This window comes from Lepidochelys kempii, chromosome 4, assembly GCF_965140265.1.
Source record: "Lepidochelys kempii isolate rLepKem1 chromosome 4, rLepKem1.hap2, whole genome shotgun sequence".
Taxonomy (NCBI): Eukaryota; Metazoa; Chordata; order Testudines; family Cheloniidae; genus Lepidochelys; species Lepidochelys kempii.
The window spans coordinates 89,639,627-89,662,970 of record NC_133259.1 but is presented as its reverse complement, the minus strand read 5'-3'; the positions used below and the strand labels follow the sequence as shown (position 1 = coordinate 89,662,970).

General features: G+C 45.0%; 1 protein-coding gene across 6 annotated transcripts in view; it reads right to left on the bottom strand.

The window, feature by feature from the left end:
- Positions 1 to 23,344, bottom strand: part of LNX1 (ligand of numb-protein X 1) — a 364,589-nt gene that overhangs the window by 97,216 nt on the left and 244,029 nt on the right. For all 6 annotated transcript variants that reach the window (XM_073342023.1, XM_073342024.1, XM_073342025.1 and 3 more), the window contains one exon: positions 7,475 to 7,600. The gene's annotated coding sequence lies outside the window, so the exon portion shown is untranslated. The remainder of the gene's footprint in view (positions 1 to 7,474; positions 7,601 to 23,344) is intronic.

Sequence of the window (23,344 nt, the reverse complement as noted above, 5' to 3'; positions counted from 1 at the left end):
GTTCAATCAAATCAATGTTTGACAGACAGTTCCATGAGTAAACCACAAGCTAATATTACAAGTATGAGGACGAGTTGTGGCAAAATCAACAGACAGAGGCTAACTGCTTCACAAATGCATGTTCTTTCTATACAGAGGAAGTCCATCATATGGTTCAAGCCAGATCATGTGAACAATCATGATTAGCTCCTGAACTGCTTCCTAAACATGTGCTCCACCTAATTGCATAATAAATGCCATCAACATTCATGCACTAAATTGCACTGTATAATGGTATTAATAATTATGTAATATAAATTGTGTTACTCTGTAGTTTGGTTGATAGCCCTAAAATACTTTTACCAAACAGGTAACCTCTTTAGTAACATGACCATATTTAAAGCCGTCTGATCAAATGATGATTTTCTTTACTTGGTAGAATTGCTGGTTTGACAGTATCACTTGATGCCGTTACCCAGCTCCCACTGATTTAGACTCATGGTTACTTTGGCGTGATAGAATACAGATGGCTACATACCCCCTGCATACACTGTGTGGTAACAAGAACCCATCCTGTATTTTAGCAGCTATAGAATAGCTTGGAACAAACTGCATTTGTTTTATACCTCTGGATTTCTCACGTGCACTCAACTCAATAATCTAATTCCACTGGGAGTGCTTTATTCCAGCATTTTTATACCCAGGACATCAACTCTAAAAGGAAATTTTATTTCCTTCCCACCCCCCCCCACCCATAGCAGCCTGAAACTGGTAAATGCCCATATTTCCCAGTGAGTTACCCAAAAGGGCAGAACGTTTTCCCCAGCCACTACCCTGGTTTCCAACTGACCAGGGATCAGGAAGGAAATCTGCCTGTCTCTATATTCCAAAGTCCTGTTCCCTGTCCTTCTTTAAAGAAACATTCTGGCCCTTGCCTGCACACTGGGGAGCAGATCCTCAAGCTACTCCTCAACTCTTTTCATCTAGCTGCAAAGAGAAGCTCTACTGTTCTCCCTAGCTCTGTCGTCCCAAATAGGGAAATGGGCCATAAGTGCTGACTCCTTGGGTGCTCCAGAACTGGAGCACCCACAGAAAAAAATTAGCGGGTGCTTAGCACTCTCACTGGCAGCCAGCTCCTCCCTCCCCTCCAGCACTTCCCATCCGCCGGTGGCCCCACCGATCAACTGCTCCCCCTCCTTTAGCGCCTCCTGGCTGCCATGATCAGCTGTTCCTCAGCATGCAGGAGGTGCTGGGAGGGAGGGGAAGGAGCGGGGATGGGGCGCGCTTGGGGGAGGGGGCGGAAAGAGGTGGGGAAGAGGTGAGGGCTTGGGGAAAAGGGTGGAGTGGGGGTCGGGCTGGGGGCGGAGCAGGGGTTGAGCACTCTCCAGCAAAGGAAAAAGTTGGTGCCTATGAAATGGGCCCACAGGAAACTCCCAGGCTGCCTTCAGTGGCTAAATAGGGGGGAAAGTAAGAGGCTGGGTTGGGGAGTGAAGTGAAAAAGGCAGCTGGCCAGGCAGCTAGGAGAGGAGAGGAAAAGTTTAGCTAGAATGGTGTTGGAAGGAGTTACCAGCAGGTTCTAAACCCCATTTTGATTTATAAAACTTTCTGCTTGTTCTAACTATTTTTGCATCCCATGGCCTTCACTGCAGAGGATGTGAGGGAGATTCCCACACCTGAGCCATTCTTTTTAGGTGACAAATCTGAGGAACTGTCCGAGATTGAGGTGTCATTAGAGGAGGTTTTGGAACAAATTGATAAATTTAACAGTAATAAGTAACCAGGACCAGATGGTATTCACTCAAGAGCTCCGAAGGAACGCAGAAATGAAACTGCAGAACTCCTAACTGCGGTATGTAACCTATCGCTTAAATCAGCCTCTGTAACAGATGACTGGAGGATAGCTAATGTAATGATGATTTTTTAAAAAGGGTAGATAGGCAATTACAGGCCAGTGAGCCTAACTTCAGTACCAGGCAAACTGATTTAAACAATAGCAAAGAAAAGAATTATCAGACACACATATGAACACAATATATTGGGGAAGATGCTTTTGTAAAGGGAAATCATGCCTTACCAAACTATAGGAATTCTTTGAGGGGGTCAACAAACATGGACAAGGATGGTCCAGGGGATGTAATGTACTTGGACTTTCAGAAAGCCTTTGATCAGGATAGTATTCTGTTCCCAATTCAAATACAGGGATTGGCTCTCCTGCATACTGCAGTTAGCTGCTTAACACCAGAAGGGGTTAGTATTGAATAAGGAGAGAATGATTTTACTCATACAACTCAACTCAAGGTAAAGACAAGTTTTCAGAGGTTAGGGTGAGGGCTGATTGGTTGAATTCATTAGCAGGCAGCTGGTTTTATAGGTGATTGTTTCTGCTTGATAGCATTCCTGAAAGGAAATAATTTATGGGGAGGTGAAGCTAAAAAAAATTGCCTTTAGGTACATCTAACATAAAGGTAGTTATTGTTAGTGATGGGCAAACTTATTTAGATATGGTACGAACACTAGTCAGCTTTCATCCATTCTTTAAACCTCAACTGAAATTTGCGAGATTCTGAAATGTTTGGGTAGAAGTTCTGCACTTCTTATTTCCAGCTGGAGGAAATCAAAACTTTCCGAGAGATGACCCCATGTCCCAGGCTCCGGAGAGAGATCAGGGATGTCTGGTCATTCCCCCAATCCTATCCATCTTCCTTCCCCTCAAGACAGGCTCCCCCCTCTCCCAACAGGTCCAAGTGCTCAGACACCACAGTGAGGAGTGCAGTAAACATGTCTAGATAGAGTTCTCCTCTCTCCATGAACCATTTCCTGTGAGTGTGGCAGAGAAAGGCCAGGTGGTTTTCTGCTTAAACCTCTTGTTACTTCAAGGAGGAACTGACCTGTCTATTTCCCAACCCCATACCTGGATTTTCAGAGAAGAGATGGATGGCTCACTTCCCACCAGCAAATAATCCCCAAGGAGGAACTGTACAGAAGCAACAGCCTGTCCTCAACTCTGCTTTAATGCAATGAGACTCAGGAACATTCCCCTGAGTACTGATGTGGCTGCTGCTCCTGGCAGTCCATTAGCACTCTGGGACAGATACCCCCAGGAGCACTGGGTCAAATCCTAAATTATTCAGGATGAAGGATGGGGTGAAACAGGAGGGTGAAGTAGGCCAGTGGGCAGCCCCTGAATATGCTGGGGGATCAGGCCCTCCAAAAAAAAAAAAAAAAGACAGTACAAGGGTGGGAGTAGGATTTCGGATAGTTTGTGGAGCCGTGGCTTAAAAAGTTTGAATGAGCATCTGAACCTTTGGATATTTTTCTAAAAACTGAACCTTACTGCTAGGCTGAATGTTAATTACTATGTCAAAAGTAAGATGCCATTTAAAATAAGGGAATAAATGGTGAGACAAAAGTGTGGCCAAATGGCTCAAAGAACATGGTCTGAGTTCTAATACTGCCTCTAATCCCTACAGGGCCTTGGACACACAACCCACCCTTTCTTGTTCAGTTTATCTCATCTGTAAAACACAGTAATACTGTACGTTGCCTTATTTGCCTGTAAGAGCACTAAGCATCATAGTGGAAGTAGAAGCAATTGCTATGGTTAAGTTTTGCCTAAGTGTTTCCATTCTAAACCCCTATATTCAGCAGGCTACTGACTAAAGGCTCTGTCCTGAAAATACTTATGCACATAAACTTTGCTCAGGGACAGATTCTGCCACATTTACTCATGTTGAGGAACACTTTATTCTGTGAATAGTGCCACTGAGTCAGATACTACTCACTGGACTTGATTCACCACTGCTTTACACCTGTTTCATGCAAGTGTAACTCCATTAAATCACCCTTTAAAGTACAGTATGAATTAACATACATGCTTTGTTAGTCCACTATTAATGCATTCGGAACATCCTTCTCAAAATGAAGAGGCTTACTAGAGTTCTGTTTTGTCAGCCAGGACATGCTGGTAACTTATGGCTAAAGAAGATCGTGAATACTGTGGTTGAATTAATGTCTTCTTCTGAGAACTGGTTTTGTGGGTGTGGAGACCAATTTGGTGCAACTTAATCTGGTGGGAGAAGACCAATTAGTGTGAATTCATAACTCTAAGGACACATGCCACAAGATCAGGTGAAAGTGGCTGCATGGATCAAAGTTTTTTATTTGGATTTTTTATATTTATTTTTCCTCCTATGAAGCTTAGCCATTTGCAGTAACCTCAGACCCATCCTGCCAATAAGGCCTCTCAGAGTCTATATCTTGATATCCTCCTAAGTAGCTGTAGAGCAATTAGATGACCTCATTGCAATGGAACTACAAGAAACAGGGATGTGGTACAAATTTCGTAGCATTAAATTCTATTTGCAAAATATTGCTGTAGTCCTGAAGCTGTGTAGTGCATTTTTGGTGTTATGAATGTCTGCACTCAAAAATCAGCCTTAAAGAAACTCCAAAGAAAAAGCAACAATTACCTCTATTTTATAATAGTATTATTTAAATAGTACTTGTAGGCTTTGATGTTCATGTCACTGAGGCAAATGGGTTAGGGAAGGGATGAGATCCCAATTTTCACTGCGTTTTGGGCCAAACCATTCCCTGCCAGAGACAAATCTGTAGGAGGCAGCCATAGGTATCGGAAAGCTGCAGTGGGTTCGTTTCATGAAGTTTCCTGCCAAGCAGCATCCAGTGTGTATTCAGACATACGGGTTTAGGCGATGCAGAGTCTGGTTCAGACAAACCCGGGCACAACCATTTGTTGTTGGCAGTATTCTCCTGGCAAGTTGCAGTCTTGCATCAGGTTGAGAACAGGACACCGGCAACGGTGAGGTCATGTCCAACATGAAAAAGAAGGTATGCTTTTACAGAAGGGCTATAGAGCCAAGGTCGAAGGAAGTAGAGCATAAGGTCAATCACAAACAAGGTTGGAAGACGCAATTTTGAAGGATTTAAGAAACCTAAGTCCTCCCATAGTGATTCTTGCTGAAGGAAGCGTGCAGGATGAAAGTCCATTCTATGTGCCACCATGGCTACATCATAGCCATGTAAGTGCAGTTGCTGCTCTGAGATTTATTTAATGTGAAAGTTTTCATTTGCACATTCAATAGCCTCAAGTCACATATTTTATTCTGATTTCAGGTGATTTTTTTAAGCCAAACTCAAGTGAAAAAAATCAAAATGCATGTCTTCGGAAGTTTAATAGAAAAAGATGTACAGCTGCACATGCCCTGATTTCTTTGGGTGAAATTTCAGTGAAGCAATTATTTCTGCATTTCAATCATGGGAAAATATTGAATTTCTGCATGTCTTAGTGTATAGCCATTTTCACTATAAAAAACGGACTTATTTACACGACAAAAAGTCTGTTCTACTGACGTCAATGAGCCTGTGCATGGGCACAGGTGTCTGCCCAGGCAGATCAGTCTACAGGACTGGGGCCATATTAAAACAGGTCACATTTTGGAGCTGTCAGTATCCCTTTAACAGACCATTTGGATAGCTCTCTCACTTTGAGACTCCCCTGATTGTTTGCTTTCCTGCTTGAAAAAGCGTTGCTTGATTTATTGGATATTTTTACATGCAACACAGTAACTGAATGTTCTACAATGAAATGAAGCTTATCTATCATCTCATCCTGTGTGCATACTTTACTGGCATTTTGCACAAAAATGTTATCCTGAGGAAGATACTGGACACTCTTCAGAATTCTCAGATAGGATATTTTAATTTTCTCCTCTGATAAACAAGCATGATACTGAGTCAGGGGCCTTCCTTTTTCCAACTCACTGCTTCAATAAAGCACTGCAGCAGTTAATACCCAAACACACAAGCAAAGAACAATCCTCTAAATAGCACTAATGTTAGTGGAACTGTGAACAAGATGGGTCCCAAGCGAGTAAAAGGAATTGACAGCAGCGGCAGAAATATTTTCAGGTGGCAAGAGAAGGCTAACAGACAGCTTGTTTCAATTTATATTTTTGGAAAATATACGCTCAGTTTTTGGGTGGAAGAGTATAGAATAGTAAATTGCTAACAGATTACTTCCTTAAGAAGAATTTTCTAATTTCATTTCAGGAAAGAAGTGGATTAGAGTATTTAGTGTAGAACTCCTCAAAGAAAGCATCTTTTCAAATGCCTTATATAACCCAATGGTGAATCCTAGCATTCCATTTATAGATTAGTGCTTTTGTTGTTCTAACAATAGCAGATAAGATAAAGTGCTGTTTTTATTTCATTGGAACAACTGCCTTGCTATTGGTATTATGTTGCAGGAATCTGTCTGTGTAAATACAAATACATCCCAGGGAAAAACCAGGCCCTCAATTTTTACATAGGACTTCACAGCACAGTTCTGTGTAAACAAACAAACAAATCAATTAATTAATTAATTAAAAATCAAGTGCCTGATGTAGCTCCCCAGTGGGAACTTTTAAGGCCAGTCTTGCTCTTTTTATTGCTGGCTGAACAATTTGTTACCAATTTGTTTGCCAATAAAAGGAAAGCATGAATTACCGCAGCTGTGTTCTGTATAGTCTATTTACGATATTTCTGAGCTATCTATGTATACAAGACCTCAATTCAGCAGTCCATCCTCCCAGCCCAGCAAAACACTTAAGTACCTGCTTAACTTCAGGCACCTGATAAAGTCCCTTTGACTACATGTGCGTAAGTGCTTTGCAGGGATGGGATGGACTTAAGTACACGCTTAAACACTTTGCTGAAATTGGGGCTTTGGCATAGACGTGCCAACACAGGTCCAGTCCTGTGAACTTTTGCACAAGCTTAATTTTACATAGGTCAGACAACCCACAGAAGTTAATAGGACTATTAACATATGCATAAATTATTCATAAGTGTAACTGTCTAAAGGATCAAGGTCATAGTCTGCAGTATATTATGAAAAACTTTAGTTGCTTTAAATTAAAATTTGACTGCAAGATTAAGCTAGTGAAAGACAATATGTGCCAAAAGCAAATTAACACAAATTGAATTAAATAGTTTCTCTTTTCAAATGTAGTTCAACATTCTGATCTGAAGGGGTATCATTTTGATTTTAATATACTTTACCACAGATGAAAGTTTACTTAGAAAAATACAAATATAAAATAAAACAAAACTAGCAGACAGAGATTTAGTGGATGAAAGTTGCCATTATCCTTAACATCTAAACTAGTATTTTAAAAGCAGTTAGGAAGAAATACTGTTACACTGCAATAAAGTTACAAGCCTTCTCTTCTAGAGTATGAAAATGATCAGCATATTAGGTTATGGAGAGACTGAACCTACATGTATGAAGTAGTAAAAATTCACTGCTGTGGCCATGTTAGAGTGTCACTTCATAATTATAAAAGCTGAGATACTGATCAACTCTTAAATGGTCTTTTCCTCTAAAAAAAGTACAGTGTTTTGTTCACATGATCAGTTCCTTTCACATTTGTTTTTTAGACAAATGTGTGGCCAACTGAAGAATAAAAGTCAGAACAAAATGGTTTAAACTCACCTTTCTGTCTTACTTTGTCTTTGATTCATATACAGGGTTGTATGCAGCTGCTAGATTCCTGCAGGTGTAAATTAATGAACTTTGGCAGATGTCTGCCGAACAGTGTTTGACATTCCAGTCTGATCTCTGTAGGAAGAAAACTCTTATTGGTTGTACCACACAAGGAAATGCATGACATCACACAAGGTAGAAAAGACAAGCTTCACTGCATACGCCTAAATGATTTAAGCTTCAACAAACCACACCCTACTGGTTACTTACCACAGAGGAAGGTAGGCTGCAACACACCTGCGTGTTCAAACTTCTCAAGTAACAAAAATCATTTGTAGTTTTTAGTTTTCTTTTTAATATACACATAAATTCCATTTGCTTTTATGCTTTTCCATAGTATGTCTTTTCTCTTGCACCTTATCAACATTTAGTACAGGTTTAAAGAGCTGAATGAAAACCTTAAGGACTGATTCAAGACAAAGATTTGTGTTTGTTTTCCCCTGAATAGGAAGAGGCAGTCAGAAAAGATTGAGTAACCCTAATCTGCTTTAGAACTTTTGAAATTTAAGCTTCATTTGTTTCTTAAGATGGACTTTGAACTCAGACCTAGGTCTCTAATCACAGACTCTGGCTTTAAGGATCCTAGGTTCTATTCCTGGTTCTGCCATTGTCTCACTGGGACCACAGGCAAATCACTTATCCCTTTTTTTGCTTCTTTATGGTGCATAAATGAGGCCTGCACAATTTTTTTGATTGACTTTATTTTTAGCAGTCAAAATATCAGGTTTGATTTTCCTTGCTTTTGCTAAAGGACCTCTGGGAGGAATTAGAGAATGTTTATTGTAAGATCTAACAGCTTCATTGAAAAGACAAAGGTGCTGAATTTAAGCAAAATATTCCTTTATCCATAATGTTATTGGAATTATATAGATGTTAGCAAAAACAACTAAAACCAGACTTATAAAAACAGTTTAACTAGAAATCACTTTCCCCCTCAGTTGTTCAACTTTCACTTTCTTGGCTCTTGAGAAGTTACCATTTCACTAATTTTCCAATCATCACAGAGTTTCAGGCCTAGAATATTTTTAATATGAAAAAGAAGCAGGGAAAAAGAAGTCTTTTTAAAAAAAGAGAGACCTTTCAAGCCTTTTTTATATAACATACAGCAGCAAAAAAGACCATAACTTATTCCACTCCCTCCTCTGCCCCCTCCCTCCGTCTTGCAGGTGTCCTTTATTCTAACTGTCTCCATTTATCTATCTACAAAATGGGTATATTTACCTGTTTCACTGTTCTTTAATCCTTCTAGTATTTTTTCAGTAGCTACACATGAAAAGTACTGTGGAAGTGCTAAATATTATTTAGAACACTGTTTTTGTAAAGCAAAAACACAACTAAAATTTATATATTCCTTTCTGTAAGTCCATCACAGCACCTTCCCTAAAATATGATAAGTTGTAAGTTATTTTTGTATATTAAAGTTAAAAAAAAACACGTTCTCTTTACTTTTAAATTCATTCTTCAAACTAAAAAAAAAATGTATCTACTCAGAACATAGCATATTCGGTCAGATGCTACTGACCAATTATAGGCTGCAAGGAGAGTGGTTTAAATAGCTCAGTTTAGAACCATGTAAAAAGAAAAAAATCCAAAACCCACATTTATTTAAAAAAAAAAAGTCAGTTTCTTAGGAGTCAGCTGCTGAAGAATCAGTATCAGAATAACTAGTCTTTTAAAAATTAAGGGCATACTCCGTAATCTTGATTTCAAGTTTGACTGTTTTAGAACAAGCAAGCTAAACATTACAAAAATCTTACCTTTTATAGATAAGAATAAAAAAAGAAAGTACCAGGCCATAAACATCTAAGCCATAAAAAGCTACACAGGTATACAGTATTGCAATAAAGTGACTGAGCATCTCTTTTTTGTCTGAAAGAATATTTTCACTGGAGGAAAACTAGTCTAGTGATTACATGAATCACTAAAAATACAGTAGCTTCAATTACTATAATGATAATTTTTCCACTAAGAAAGGAAGCGTTATTCAGTTCAAACATTGTTTTCAAAGGGAAGAAGGCCAGTTCTACAGATGTACTCATTAGAAAACACTGATCCTGCAGCAATCCTATTTCATGTTAAAAACAAAAGAAAAAATTGAGCAGTCACTAATGCAGATGTATGTGGCTAATGGATCTTTGCTTTTATCCTTTGATTCATCCTATAAGTTGTTTTGTTTATTCTTCAAAATATATTAAAAACTGAATTGCAGTGAATCAATATAAAACCTAAGCTAAATATTTACTAATGAAATGTCATCATTATATACAATGAAGTTTTAAAATAGTATTTAAGCTACACATGCTTAACTGTGAGCAAGTGCTTAAGCCCATCCCTATTCAGCAATGGGACGTAAACACATGCTTTGATTTCCATGAGGATTAAGCATATGCTTGAGTGCTTTGTAGAATCAGGGCTATAGGGCTGGTGAAGTGTCTTTTTATGTGAGGTCCTATGTTAAATCTGCCTCTTATCTACCCAGGTTGAGTAGACTAGACGCTTCTCTGAACTAATGCCTGGTGCTGCACAATTAACAGACCCATTCAACTGGTTCTTTTAAATGGTTCAAGGCGGTTTTAGATTTTCTTCAGCAAAACCATAAAATAAAAAGGGGGAATATTTTCCATTTGGGATTCATTCTACCCCACTGGAATGAGAACAAAGACTGGAAGGTCTAAAGCTGGAGATGTACCAGTTAATGAAATTGCACCTCATGATTTAGAAGTTTGCTTGTGGTATGCAAAACCAAAAAAATGGTTCATTACAGTTTTGCTGTCTTTAAGTTTAACACATTGTACAGTTTGCCTCAATTGACTGACCACAACAAATGCTGGTATATCCCATCTGATTTTAATGAGAGGCCTTTCTAATTGAAGGCATTTTATCCTTCCAAACTGCTGAAAATATTTACATCAGGATGGCATAGTGTACATTTTGTCATAGTGGTCTTATTCAGTTATTCATTTTCTTCAGTTAAGTTACTTCAACTTCTAGTGTATTCACTGGCACATGGTGTGGGCTCAGTATAATACAAATGAGTAGATTAGAAGAGTCAAATTACTGAAAATTGTAATAATCAAAATGTTAGATAATATTATTATAGGTGTCATCTGTGTGGAGCTCTGATAAGAGCATTAGTCCTTTTTTATAAATATACTGTCCATGCAGCCTTAACTGAAGTTTCTCCCAAAGGGTAAAGTTGCCCTTCCTCACACATACCAGAACTTTCTGCAGGGAACTCTATGGCGGCTATGGTCAGAAGTGAGACTAGTCTGTGGTCATCTGTGCAGCTTGCTGATGGTCACTATTACAGCCTGATTCAGTCCTTCCAAAGGAGGATTTGTGGCCAGTAGATATCTGTAACTTTGGAGCCAGCAGCTACACCAATCCCAATAATACCCTGTATGCTGGGCTACATGGAGATGGCATGGAACCAAGCTGTGCAATATGCAGAAGATGCAGAGTCCCTTGAATAATCACTGCTTGCAGTCCCCATCTCTGCTCTTCTGCAATGTTGGATGTCATCTGCAAGTCCAACCCTCAGAATGAATTTTCCTGAGTGCCAAGAATTGCCTTCATTTACATTCCCAAGGCTGCATCAAGGCAGGGATACTAAAGGCCTGCAGTTAGGGCCCCAGTTCCTGGAGTCATGTGATTTCATCGGAATCTAAACGTTCATTAAAAACAAAAAAGTATTGAAAATGTGACCTAAGTGTAACCCAGGCAGAGACATCTGTCTGGGTCTGAAGACAGGCTGGAACAATAACTCAGAGGGGGTGAACCTCCCCATTCCTCTCAATAGGTTAACACACTGCTGAGAGAGGAGCCTGGCTCTGGTTACCCATATACAGCCCTAAGAAAACCAGTGGGCCAAATTCAGATCTGGGCATAAGTGAGTAAAAATCCCTTGATTTCAATGGAGTTGCTTCCACTCATGCCAGGTCTGAATTTGGCCCATTGAGTTTGGAAGGGCGGAGTTAGGGGAAATGGCCCCTAACCATCCAATTTAGTAATGGCTTTAGGTTTAAGGCCATTGTCTTTGTTTCTGTTCTCCTTTTGGGGAATGAACATTTTAAATCAGATTACAAAACGAGGAAATATAGTCTTCTGGTTGATTGTACCACACTGGAAAGGGAGTTTACTATGGACTTTCTCATAACCACTGAGCACTGAGTACCAGTCTGCTGGAGACAGGCCTATGGACTCTCTTTTAACCACTAGTCAAGTGATGCCAGACTGAAAACACCTTCTACTGTGAAGTTCTATGAAGGGCCCTCACAATTGGCACTATATGGTATGTCTACACAGCAATTGAACACCCAGAGCTGGCCGGGGACAGCTGACTCAGACTCATGGGGCTGTGGCTGTAAAATAGATGTGTAGATGTCAGGGTGTCCAGGTGTCTAATTTTTGACCAGAACACCCAGTGGAAAAGGGACCCTGCTGGCTCCGGTCAGCATCACTGACTGGACCGTTAAAAAGTCTGGTCAGTGGTGCTGCAGCGCTAGGGCAGGCTAGTCCCTACCTGTACTGGCTGACACCCCGCTGCTCCCCTGAAGCGGCCAGCACGTCCAGCTCCTAGGTGCGGGGGCCACGAGGCTCTGTGGGCCGCCCCCGCACCAAACACTGGCTCCACACTCCCATGGGCCGGTTCCTGGCCCATGGGAGCTGGGGGCGGTGCCTTTGGGCGAGAGCCGTGCATGGTGCCTCCTGGCCCCCCCGCCTAGGAGCCAGACCTGCTGGTTGTTCACTACTTCCAGGGCATGTGCAGCGTGATGCTAGCATAGGTACAGGAAGTAGGGGTGCGGGGGGTGCTTCCTGCACCTATGCCCTGCTCCCAGCCCTCCACCCCCCCAACACCTCACCTCACCCGAGCCAGGCTCGGGTCCTGGCTGCTGGCTCTGGGGCCCCATGCCAGCTCCACCCCTGCTCCCAGGCCTCTGCTCCTGGGGCCTCCTGGCCCCACATGTGGGGCTCTGCTCCTGGGGCCCTAGCTGCTGGCCCCATGCCCACGCCTGGCCCCATGTCTGGGGCTCTTCTCTTGGCCCTCCACGTGGGCTCCTGGCTGCTGGCCCCTGCCCAGGGCTCCACTGCTGGCCCCATGCCCTCCCCCAGCTGTGGCCTCGTCCCCCTTACCCTGTCCATGTCCCCCACTCCCAGAGACACAGCTGGCTTTCAGAACCCCCCACTACTAAAAATGTTCCAGTACCACTGGGTGCCAGGACAGGCAGGCAGCCTGCCTTAGCACCCCTGCTGCACTGCGCTGACTGGGAGCTGCCCATGAGGTAAGCCCATGCCCCAACCCTGAGCCCCAACCCCCTGCCCCAGCCCTGAGCACCCCCAAATACCTCATCCCTGGCCCCACCCCAGAGCCAGCACCTGCAGCCCAGACACCTTACCCTCTTCCCTGCCTCAATCTGCATCCCACTCCCACATTCCGAATCCCTCGGCCCCACCCCCCAGCCTGGAGCCCCCTCATGCACCCCAAACCCTTCATTCCCCAGCTCTACTCCAGAGTCCTCACCCCCTCTTGTACCCCAACTCCCTGCCCCAGCCTGACCCCCCTTCTGTACCCTGAACATCTCATTTCTGGGCCCACCTCAAAGCCCGCACCCCCAGCAAGAACCCTCACTCTCTCCCGCACCCCATTTCCTGCCCAACCCAGTAAAAAAAAAAAAAGTCTTTTAATTTGTTTTACTTTCTAAATTACCATTTGAAATCTAATCAAGTGAGAAATAGAGGTTGGCCATAATAAAAAAGAGAAATTAAAAGACACCAAACTAAAAATCACCACTTGTTATGAATTAACCAAATAAGCATCAGGGTGAGAGCTACACTTTTCATGGGTTGAACAAGCACAGCATTAAACATGTTTCTGTCAGACAAATTAATAGCACATGTTGTGCTAAAAACGAAAATAATTATAGGAGCAAACTTACTTTTAAGTTTAGGAAGAGCTTAGATGCCGAAAGCCTGTAAATCTAACTGGAGATGGATTGAAATTCACACCAATATACTCTACAGTGAATAAAGTGGGTCTTCCATCTTCTGAAATGTCTATGGTAATCAGGGCCAGAGTAACCTCTTGTGGGCTGGGCTCCAGTGGCGAGCTGGAGCCGGTTCGCTGGAACCGGCTGTTAAATTTAGAAGCCCTTTTAGAACCGGTTGTCTCATAGGGACAACCGGTTCTAAAAGGGCTTCTAAATTTAACAACTAGCCAAAAGTGGCGCCTTAGGCGCTGACTCCATGGGTGCTCTGAGGCTGGAGCACCCACAGAGAAAATTTGGTGGGTGCAGAGTACCCACTGGCAGCTCCCCGCCACGGCACGCACCTGGCCGCAGCTCACCTCCGCTCCACCTCCTCCCCTGAACACACCGCCCCGCTCTGCTTCTCTGCCCCCCTGGCTTCCCACGAATCAGCTGTTTGTGCGGGAAGCCTGGGAGGGCTGAGAAGCAAATGGCGGCTTCACACTCAGGCCCAGGGAGGGGGAGGCAGAGCGGAGGTGAGCTGGGGCCGGGGGGGCCACGAGGAGGGCCGCCTGCACCGCAGCAGGTTACCGGGGGGGACGGGGACGGCGCAGGGGAATCCCTCCCCACCCCAGCTCACCTCTGCCTCCCTGGGCCTGAGCGCGAAGCCGCCGCCTGATTCGCGGGAAGCCAGGGGGTGGGGTGGGGTGGGGGGCGGAGGAGCAGAGCGGGGCAGCGCGTTCAGGGGCGGAGGCGGAGCGGAGGTGAGCTGGGGCCGGGCGCGGAGCTGCCGGTGGAGGCTCTGCACCCACCAAATTTTCCCCGTGGGTGCTCCAGCCCCGGAACACCCACGGAGTTGGTGCCTAAGGTGCCACTTTTGATGTGATCAGTGGGGGCAGCAACCGCTCCCCCTGCTCCACCCTAGCTACGCTCCCCTGCACCTAGGAGCCAGGGGGACCTGCCGGATGCTTCCTGGGAGCTGCCCCAGGTAAGCACTGCCAGACCTCCCCAGCTCGTCCCCCAGCAGGTTCCTCTGGCTCTTAGGGGCGGGGTGGGCACCCACTACGGTGGCCCATGAGACCCTCCTGCCCGGTTCTGGGGGAAGTCAGAGGACAGGGGTAGATGGGACAGGGGTCCTGGGGGGGCGTCAAGGAATGTGGGGGGTTGGATGGGGCAGGAGTTCCAGGGGGCGGGGGTGGGCCACGACCCCCTCGTGGGGTGAGGAGGGAACCAGTTGTTAAGATTTTGGCAGCTTATCACTGCCCGGCTCCAAACATATTTGTGGGCCCCCATGGAGGCAATGGAGCATGGCATGGGGAGGTCAGTCCCCAGAGCAAGGGGCCAGCCAGAATCAATGGGGCATGGCATGGCAGGGGCGGCCCTGCTCTGCCCAGCCCGGTGCAAGGGCACTATTTACAAACTGGCAGTTGCCACATGCAAACTGGCCCGCCCAGCCCTGTGCTGCCAGCATACCCCTTCCCCTTGGGGGCAGGCCCATGCTGTGCCACACATCCCCCCTGCCCAACACAAACACCCTCCCCCCAACTCCCTATGGCAAGAGCTTCCGTGAACCCGCTATGCCCAGTGCCCCCCAGGCCTCCTTCACAAATGCACAGCATCCTGTACAACACCACCCCTGCCCAGTGCGTCCCTTACCCACAGCCCCACCACAAGTGCCCAGCACCCCCCACAGAACCCCCACTCCCTAGTGTCCCAACACACACGTTCCCCACCCCCTCACAGCCCAGCACACCACCCCAGACACCTCCCCACCCAAGAGACCCACTCCTTCACGCCCTGCCTCTCGGCCGCACTCACCAGCTCTGCTTGGAGGCGAGTGTGTCTGCCGGGTGGAGCTGGCAGTGCAGCCAGGGCTGGTCCCGGGGCAGAGAATTGCTCTGGACTGGCAATCAGCCAGGCCAGGCTCCCTCAAGACCCACTTGCCTGGAGGGGCCCAGCACAGCCCCCACCCACTGTGTCTCCTCCCCTACAAACTGACCAAGACTGGCCTGGCTTCTGCACCAGTCCCAGGCGGCTCAGCTCCAGGGGGACAGGCGGGGCCCCATAGGTGGTAGGAATCAGAGACTGCCTGGAGCGGGAGGTGCACTGGGGTCTGGCCAGGGGGCAGAGAGGAGCTGACAGGTGAGGCCAGGGGGTGGAGAAGAGCCCTTGGCCAGCTAGTGGGCAGGCCAAGAGGAGCAAGTGATGGGTGAAGGGGAGCCAGCAGGCTGGCGGGGTCTCAGGACACAGTGCAACTGGAACAGGCTGGGGCCCCTTCTGAGCATGGGCCTGGCTCCATGGCCCCACTGACGCCATTGTAAACCTGGGACTGTTGATAATGCAGGTTATCCAGATGTACAGTTAATGGGACAATGTGTGGGGCTGGCCTGAGCCGCCTGGTGTCACCACTAGCCTGAGCCCCGCACCACCGGGGCTAACAGCTCGAGCCCCACCACCCAGTGCCTCATGTTGCCAGGCCCCCCGCCAACGTTCCTCTGCACCCCACTAAGGGGGTGCACTCCACTTTTTTGGCAAAAACTGTGCATTTGTTCGGTTTGCTTTTGCCAACTGACAAGGCTGTCCCTAGGGGGGGTGCAGGGCCCGGGAATACCCCCCCTCTGCTCCCACACCATGCCTTCCCCCGAGCCCCAGCCTCCACCTCGCCTCTTCCCACCCTGCCCCACTCCACCCCTTCCCATCCCTGATCCGCCCCCTCCCCACCCCCTCCCCACCCCCATTCCACCCCTTCCCCCAAGCCACAGCCCCAATTCTTTCCAACTTCTGCCCCCTCCCCCAAGCAACACAGGGAGCTGGGGGGGGAGGGGAGGCCAGAGCTGCCTGGGGCCGGATCGCTCGCTGCTGCTGGCACCAGGCTCCCTGCTAACTCCCCCAGGCCGCCCTGGACCCTGTGTCCCAAAGTGTGGACACCCGAAAGCACAGGGCCCAGGGCAGTTGCTCCGGTCCCTCTATGGATGGGATGGCTCTGCCAACTGATGATCAGTTAGCAGGAACAAACAGGACAAATGTCCAGTTTTGCCAAAAAAGTTGAGATATCTGGGGCAGGGCTTAAAAAGGGGACTGTCGTAGCCAAAACAGGACATATGGTCACCCTATGTTTAGTTGGCACCTAATAAAACTACAAATTCTCTTTGTCTCCTATCAGATGATAATACTACAAATAACATGTTCTATATATTCTCTCTCAGGAGAAAAGTTAAATTAAAGGATTAATCTTGGCTTTCAGTACATTCATTAGTTAAATTGAAAAGCAAGCTTGTTACATAACCAATCCTATGACAATTATATCTATCTCCTCAAAGTTCAGAGTGGATTTCTCACCAAAATGAAGGGAATCCATCCATGGAGATGAAAGTGCTTTGATGCGCTAGAAATCTCCCATGCACTGCAGCAATTTTCAAATTAACTATTTCCCCCCACAATAATACTTTGCACTTAGATAACACCTTCAAAGATCTCAAAGCACTTCAACGTTCATAAATTTTGCTTTACCGTCTCCCAGCGAGGTAAGGAAACAAATACTGTTCACAGATGGGGAAATTGAGGCACAGAGGTTAAATGACTTGCTCACAATTATATAGGTAGTCTGTGGCAGAAGTAAGATCTAGACAGAGCTCGTGACAGTCACTCTTAAGCTTTAACCAAGAAGCCATCTTCTTCCTATTGATTATATGTAAAAAGGCAGAATTATTTAACCTGGGTAAAGAGCCCATAGTTTAGCCGATGCCACAGTAGCTCAGTTGGGAGAACGTTTGACTGAAAATCTAAAGGGTCCCAGACACTGGCAGGCCTCTTTGCTTCATTTCCAGGTCAGACTGGATGATCGCAATGGTCCCTTCTGTCTTGATAATTTATAAATAACACTTGTCTACTATAAAAGTGAGACAATTTGGGGGTCTTGTCTGTATCACCTCTGAATTGTAGATGATTTTATGAATTGTATCATGAAGTTAGTGTGTCATGGAAAAGCCTACATGTATGTGGATCCAGTCTGAGTTAGCAGGCTGTGTCGTATTTTTGCCAGGCCAGAGAATGGTGAGTCATCAGCACTCAAGGTCTGATCATATTCAAAGTAAATAGCTTGGGACAATGGGTTTGCTGTAGCTGGGAGAAATCACTCCCTCCTCTTGTCTGAAGGGGGGTGGGCTGGAAGTAATGGAAAATTACCAGGAGGAGAAGAAAAGGAGGTGATCCCCATTTTGCACCAGATTAAGATGAGGGAAGCTGTTGCAGGGACAGAGAAGAAAGGAGGTAGAGGATTCCGCCAGTCTGCCTGTGATGATCCCCCAAGGACGCCCAATGGAAGGGTGAGCTATTGAGGGACACTGCATTTATGCTGTTGTATTGTTCTGTATGATCTATTACTCTCCTGTGCTTTACAGGATTAAGGATAAAAGAGCATAAAGATGTTAGACTGGGCAAAGTGTGAGTGTGCTGACTGCTTCACAACGAAGAGTTAGGGCCAGTCTACATTTTAAATGCGGCAGCTGCGCCGCTGTAGTGCTTCACAGAAGTCGCTACCTCTACTGACGGGAGGAGTTCTTCCATTCGCATAGGTACTCCACCTCCCTGAGAGGGGGTAGCTCCGTCAACATAGAGCTGACTATACGAAGGGTTACACTGGTTTAACTGCATCGCTTAGGGGTGGAAATCTGGAGGAGCGGTGTGTTTGAATATTGGGGAGTCTGAAGGATCAGCATTGTGCCCAGAGGGGCTAGGACAGCAGGTCCCACCATCTGAGGGTGAGGGAGTGTGCCAGACAGAAGATCCGCACCATGACAACATGCCTAGAAACCCTGAGACTGGGGCAATGGCTGGACTTGGTTCAGGCTCCAGGGGCTTGAAACACCCTGGGAATCTAGAGCACAGGGGCTTGGATTCCTCTCCCAGCAGTCCTAGTGGGAGGCCAGTAAAGGATGCTAGCTAGGATCTGTCAAAACCATTTGTTCAAATTAGTACATACAGACATGCACCAGACACACAAGCTATCCTCAGATTAACTTTTACATTCAGTTTTATTTTTAAAACCAATTTCATAGATTCATAGTTTAAGGCCAGAAAGAAACATCCAATCATCTAGTCTGACCTATGTATCACAGGCCATTAAATTTTACTCGGTTATGCCTCTACTGAGCCCAATAACTGGTGTTTGACTAAAACATATCTTCCAAAAATGCACCCAAAGGCAGAGAATTCACCACTTCTCTTGGTAGTTTGTTCCAACGGTTAATCACCCTGACGGTTAAAAAATGGTGCCTCATTTGAATTTGTCAGGTTTCTGCTTCTAACCCTTGGTTCTTGTCATGCCTTATTGTGCTAGACGAAAGAGGCCCATAGTACCCAGTATTTTCTCCACGTAAAGGTACTTACACACCGTAATAGAATCACCTCTCAATCTACTTTTAAACTAAATGGACTGAACTAAGTCTCTCACTGTAAAGCATTTTCTCCACTCTCAAATCATTTGTGTGGCTCTTTTCTGCACCTTCTCCAATTTTTCAACACCCTTTTTAAAGCGTGGACACCAGAATGAGATGCAGTATTTCTTGCACTGGGCTCACCAATTCCATATACAGTGGTAAACTCACTTCCCTACTCCTGCTTGCTATTCCCTGTTTATACAGTCACAGAATGAGTTAGCCCTTTTTGCCACTCATATTCAGTTGCTTGATCATTAAGACCCCTAAATCCCTTTCAGCATCATTGCTTTCCAGGATACAGTCCCCCATTCTATGAGTGTGGCCTGCATTCCTTGGCCTAGGTATTTACAAGGGGGACTTTGGCACCAAACTGCCACTTTAGGTACCTAAATCCAACATTTAGGTGCCACTGGCATTCAAAAAACCACCCCTCAGAAGCTCCCTAAATTCCCTAGGCACCTCTACTGGTTAACTCCCCTAGGTGTCTAAATTTGGCCAGCAGGCATGTGCAAAGCCATCTAAGTCCTGACAGCACTGAGCAGCTCAGCACCTAACTCATGGGTAAACCCTGGTAGGATTCACAAACTAGGCGTTCCTCTACCTTTCTTGCCTGTGGTGCCCAATCTGATAGGCGTTCTCAGAGATCACTTAAGTGCACACCTACCGGATTGGGTCTCACACAAAACAGTGCTGCTGTCACCGTATAGCCCAGTGGTCAGAGAACTCACCCAGGATGTGAAATACCCAGGTTCAAATCCCTCCCCCGCCCCCGCTCTGAATTAGGAGGGACCTGAACTTGAGTCTCCCACCTCCCAGGTGAGTGCCCTGAGCTATTGGGCATTCTAGGGGTGGATGAGTCTCTCTTGTCGAAGCTGTTGAACTTTGTATGAAATACTGAAATATTCATTGGATCAAGGGCAGGAACCCCGGTCTCCCAGGTGAGTGCTCTTACTGCAGGGCTATAGAGTCACTCGCACTCTCTCTTTAGCCCAATGAAAATCAATTATTTTAACATTCCAATCATGGGAAGGGTCATACCAGGTTTCCATAATGCCAATTATATCCAGTTTCTTCTCAGAAATAAGAATTTCCAATTCCTCTTCCTTCTTACCCTAGCTCCTAGCAGTGGTATTTAAGCAATTGAAAAAATCCTTCTCCTCACATTCTTTGCCATGTCTATTCAATTTGTTTCTGCCCTGGTGCACTTGAGTTTGTATCACATATGCCTCCTTAGCAAAGCCGCCTGCGTTGTAAGTTTAATGCTCTTCCAGAGGCTCAAGCTGTACTCCAACCTCGCAGTCATGCAAAACGAAGATTTCTGCCCTCTGCCACACCCATACAATCCCATTAACATCAGTAGTATTGCATGTATTGTAAGTACACACAGAATTTAGCCCTATATTGTTTTTGGCGCAAACACCACACACTGAGGATATTTTTGTTGACGTGGGATGCTGACACAAACTGGATGGAATATTTTATTTGCACTACAGCTTAAATAATGGCATTTAGCGTTCTTCTTTACACAGGAACATTCTGTTTTTGCAGGTGGCTTTGTACATTAATTCAACAAGTAAAACTGTAAATGTCAGTGTAACAATTCTATTTACGTCATGCTGTCAGGCTTAATGACACAGCTTCAAAGAACCACTGTCTACAGACTTCTAATATAAAGCCACAGTATTCAGCTCCACACCTAGCCAAAAAATATTGTTGAAATGTCTCTAAAAAGACAATTACATTTCACACCACAAGAAGAAATGGATTGCTATTATGTGAGACAACAACATTTTGTACTCATCTGTGACAGTATCTGTTACCTAGAGGTAATTTAGCCCTTCTGTACATACCACATATAATACCAGCAAGTCTTCTGAAGGCCCTCCCTGGAGCAGAGATGGCAGCCATCTCAGTGCGCATGATTATTATACAGGTATCATTGACACCACTGTGCTACCCACCTCTCTGTAAGATGACTAGGCAGTTTTCTCTAGGAATTGTCTATATGGAGAATTAGTGCGTAGCAACCTGGGGTGTAAAGCTACAGTGCACTGGCCTGCCGCTTACTCCCTGGCCGTGTGGACTGCTGGTGCACATTAAAAGTTCCATAGTAGAGGCATAGTAGTGGAGACAGAGACCGAAAGAGCAAAATCCAACAAAGTTTCTTATTAAGACAACAATCTTGTAGCTCCAGAAGCACTTGCACCAGCAGCAGCCCCTGACCCAACTGTGACACACACCCACTTACATTTTCTGCTTCCTGTTGGTTTTTCGTAAATCAAACACTACTACTCCCAGTACACAATACTGGATACAGCAACACTATTGTAGTGTGCTTTGATCGACTCCCATTTCAAACATAAAAGCATTCGGCAGCATTTACCCCAGCTGAGGTCTGTAGTGTGTGAAGCCCACATACACAAACTAGGAGTTTTCAAAGGTGCAAATTCAAGTTAGGATTTTGTGGTCCAGAACAGGCAAATTAATCCTCAATACTTCAAAGAGATGCATCAGTGCAGAATGTTACACCCTAACGGCATCCCAATTAAGCCAATGGGGCTTCATGCAAGTGCAAGGGTCTGCACTGATGCATCTGTTTGCAGGACCAAGGCTGTGGACAGGTGTGAGGATCAAGCAGAGAGTGTGGGTAGGAAAGTTATTAGCAGCAGGCTAGGAATGTTGTACAAAGTCAGCTTGCAGAAACGCAAAGGAAAAGTGCCCACTCGGTGCCTTATTCTACAGTTTTCACTGAGGCAACATTTCCACTAATTTCAATTGAGATTGTCAGCTCTTTGGGAGACTGTCTTTGCTATGAGTTCTGTACAGCACCTAGCTGATTTGAGGCTCTAAGCAAAGATATAAATAATAATGGGAACTTGGCTTGAGTAAGTAGTAAGGCAGGGAGGGGGAGTGCACTGAAAGATTCTGCAACCTAAGCTCATTTACAGCATGTCACTTATTTCAAACCGTGCTTGAAAGCAGTGTGCCGTGCAACAGCTGAACTGGTCTCTTTCTGACCACACTCACTGTAGTGTCCGTTTCCTGGGAAGAAGTGTCTTCCCCTTTCTCCACTTCAGTCGTAGTTTAAACATGGAAAAAACCCAAACATACTTACCTATAAGATGGGTAGGGGGAGGAAGGAGGAACAATAACCCGAGATACCTATTGACTTTTCATTAAACACCATCCTCTTAAAAGCATCATTTCCTTCTAAACAGATAGAATTTTTCCAATACACACAGATTTTGTTCAGTTGTCAAGTCCATTTCAAGTAGGATGCTTGGTCACTGAAGCAGTCAATGTTGCTAGCCTAGCTATCTCAGAAAACCTAGGGGGGTACATATCTTTCAATTAATTTTTGTTTTGCTAAGTGAGTTCAAGTAACACATAGGCAGAGCACCATTTCTATGAAAATTAAAAGTTTGCTCTAGCTATTCATTTATGCATGAGGAGTACAGTGCATAAAGGGGGTAGGGGGAGAAAGGGGCCTGAAGATATATATACAAACAAAAAAGGCTCTTATTTTAACAACATCCATTGCAAGTTAGAAAACAGTATTAGGTGAACGTATAAATACATCTGAAGTTTGGTTCAGATAAACCCCAAAAGCTCAGATGAACAAGTGCTGCTTTATTCTAAAAGATCTACTTGCAAACCCAAAGGTAAAAAGAAAAAGCCCTTGGTTTGCTGACCTACACTGCATAGTACAAGGCCTATCTGTTTGGTAATGGTTTTGCCGGAGGACTTGTGCCTCTTTTTGTTTCTTTATGCTGTCTAGCAAAGGCCTAATTTTTTTTTTGTTTAAATCTTCTCCCTTACAAATTCAGGCCTTGTCATAGAATCATAGAATATCAGGGTTGAAAGGGACCTCAGGAGGTCATCTAGTCCAACCCCCTGCTCAAAGCAGGACCAATCCCCAATTTTTGCCCTGATCCCTAAATGGCCCCCTCAAGGATTGAGCTCACAACCCTGGGTTTAGCAGGCCAACGCTCAAACCACTGAGCTATCCCTCCCTCTCCCTTGTCTATTGTAGAAAACTATAACGAGTGGAAATCTAGTTGAATGAAACCAAACACAAAACCTAAAAGAGGGAAACACCCCTGCTCAGCAAGATGTCTCCTCAGCGAATGGATGCTGAGCATCTTTCTCCACCCTATGATATACTGAATCAGTCTTTTGTATTTATTGGCAGACAGGGTGATCCCCTGTCTGTTACAATGTTCCTTTTTACCTCCAACTGTTTTTGATACTTACAGTTTATCTTAAAGGTTTTCCATTGGCTTTTCTGTTGTTACTGCAATGGCGGACAGTTGAGCGATACATTATGTAATTGGCTAGCCAGGAAGGGGTGACAACTCTCAACTTCTTGAATGGACCATCACTGAGCCCTGGCTCACTTTTACTCCAAGACCATAAGG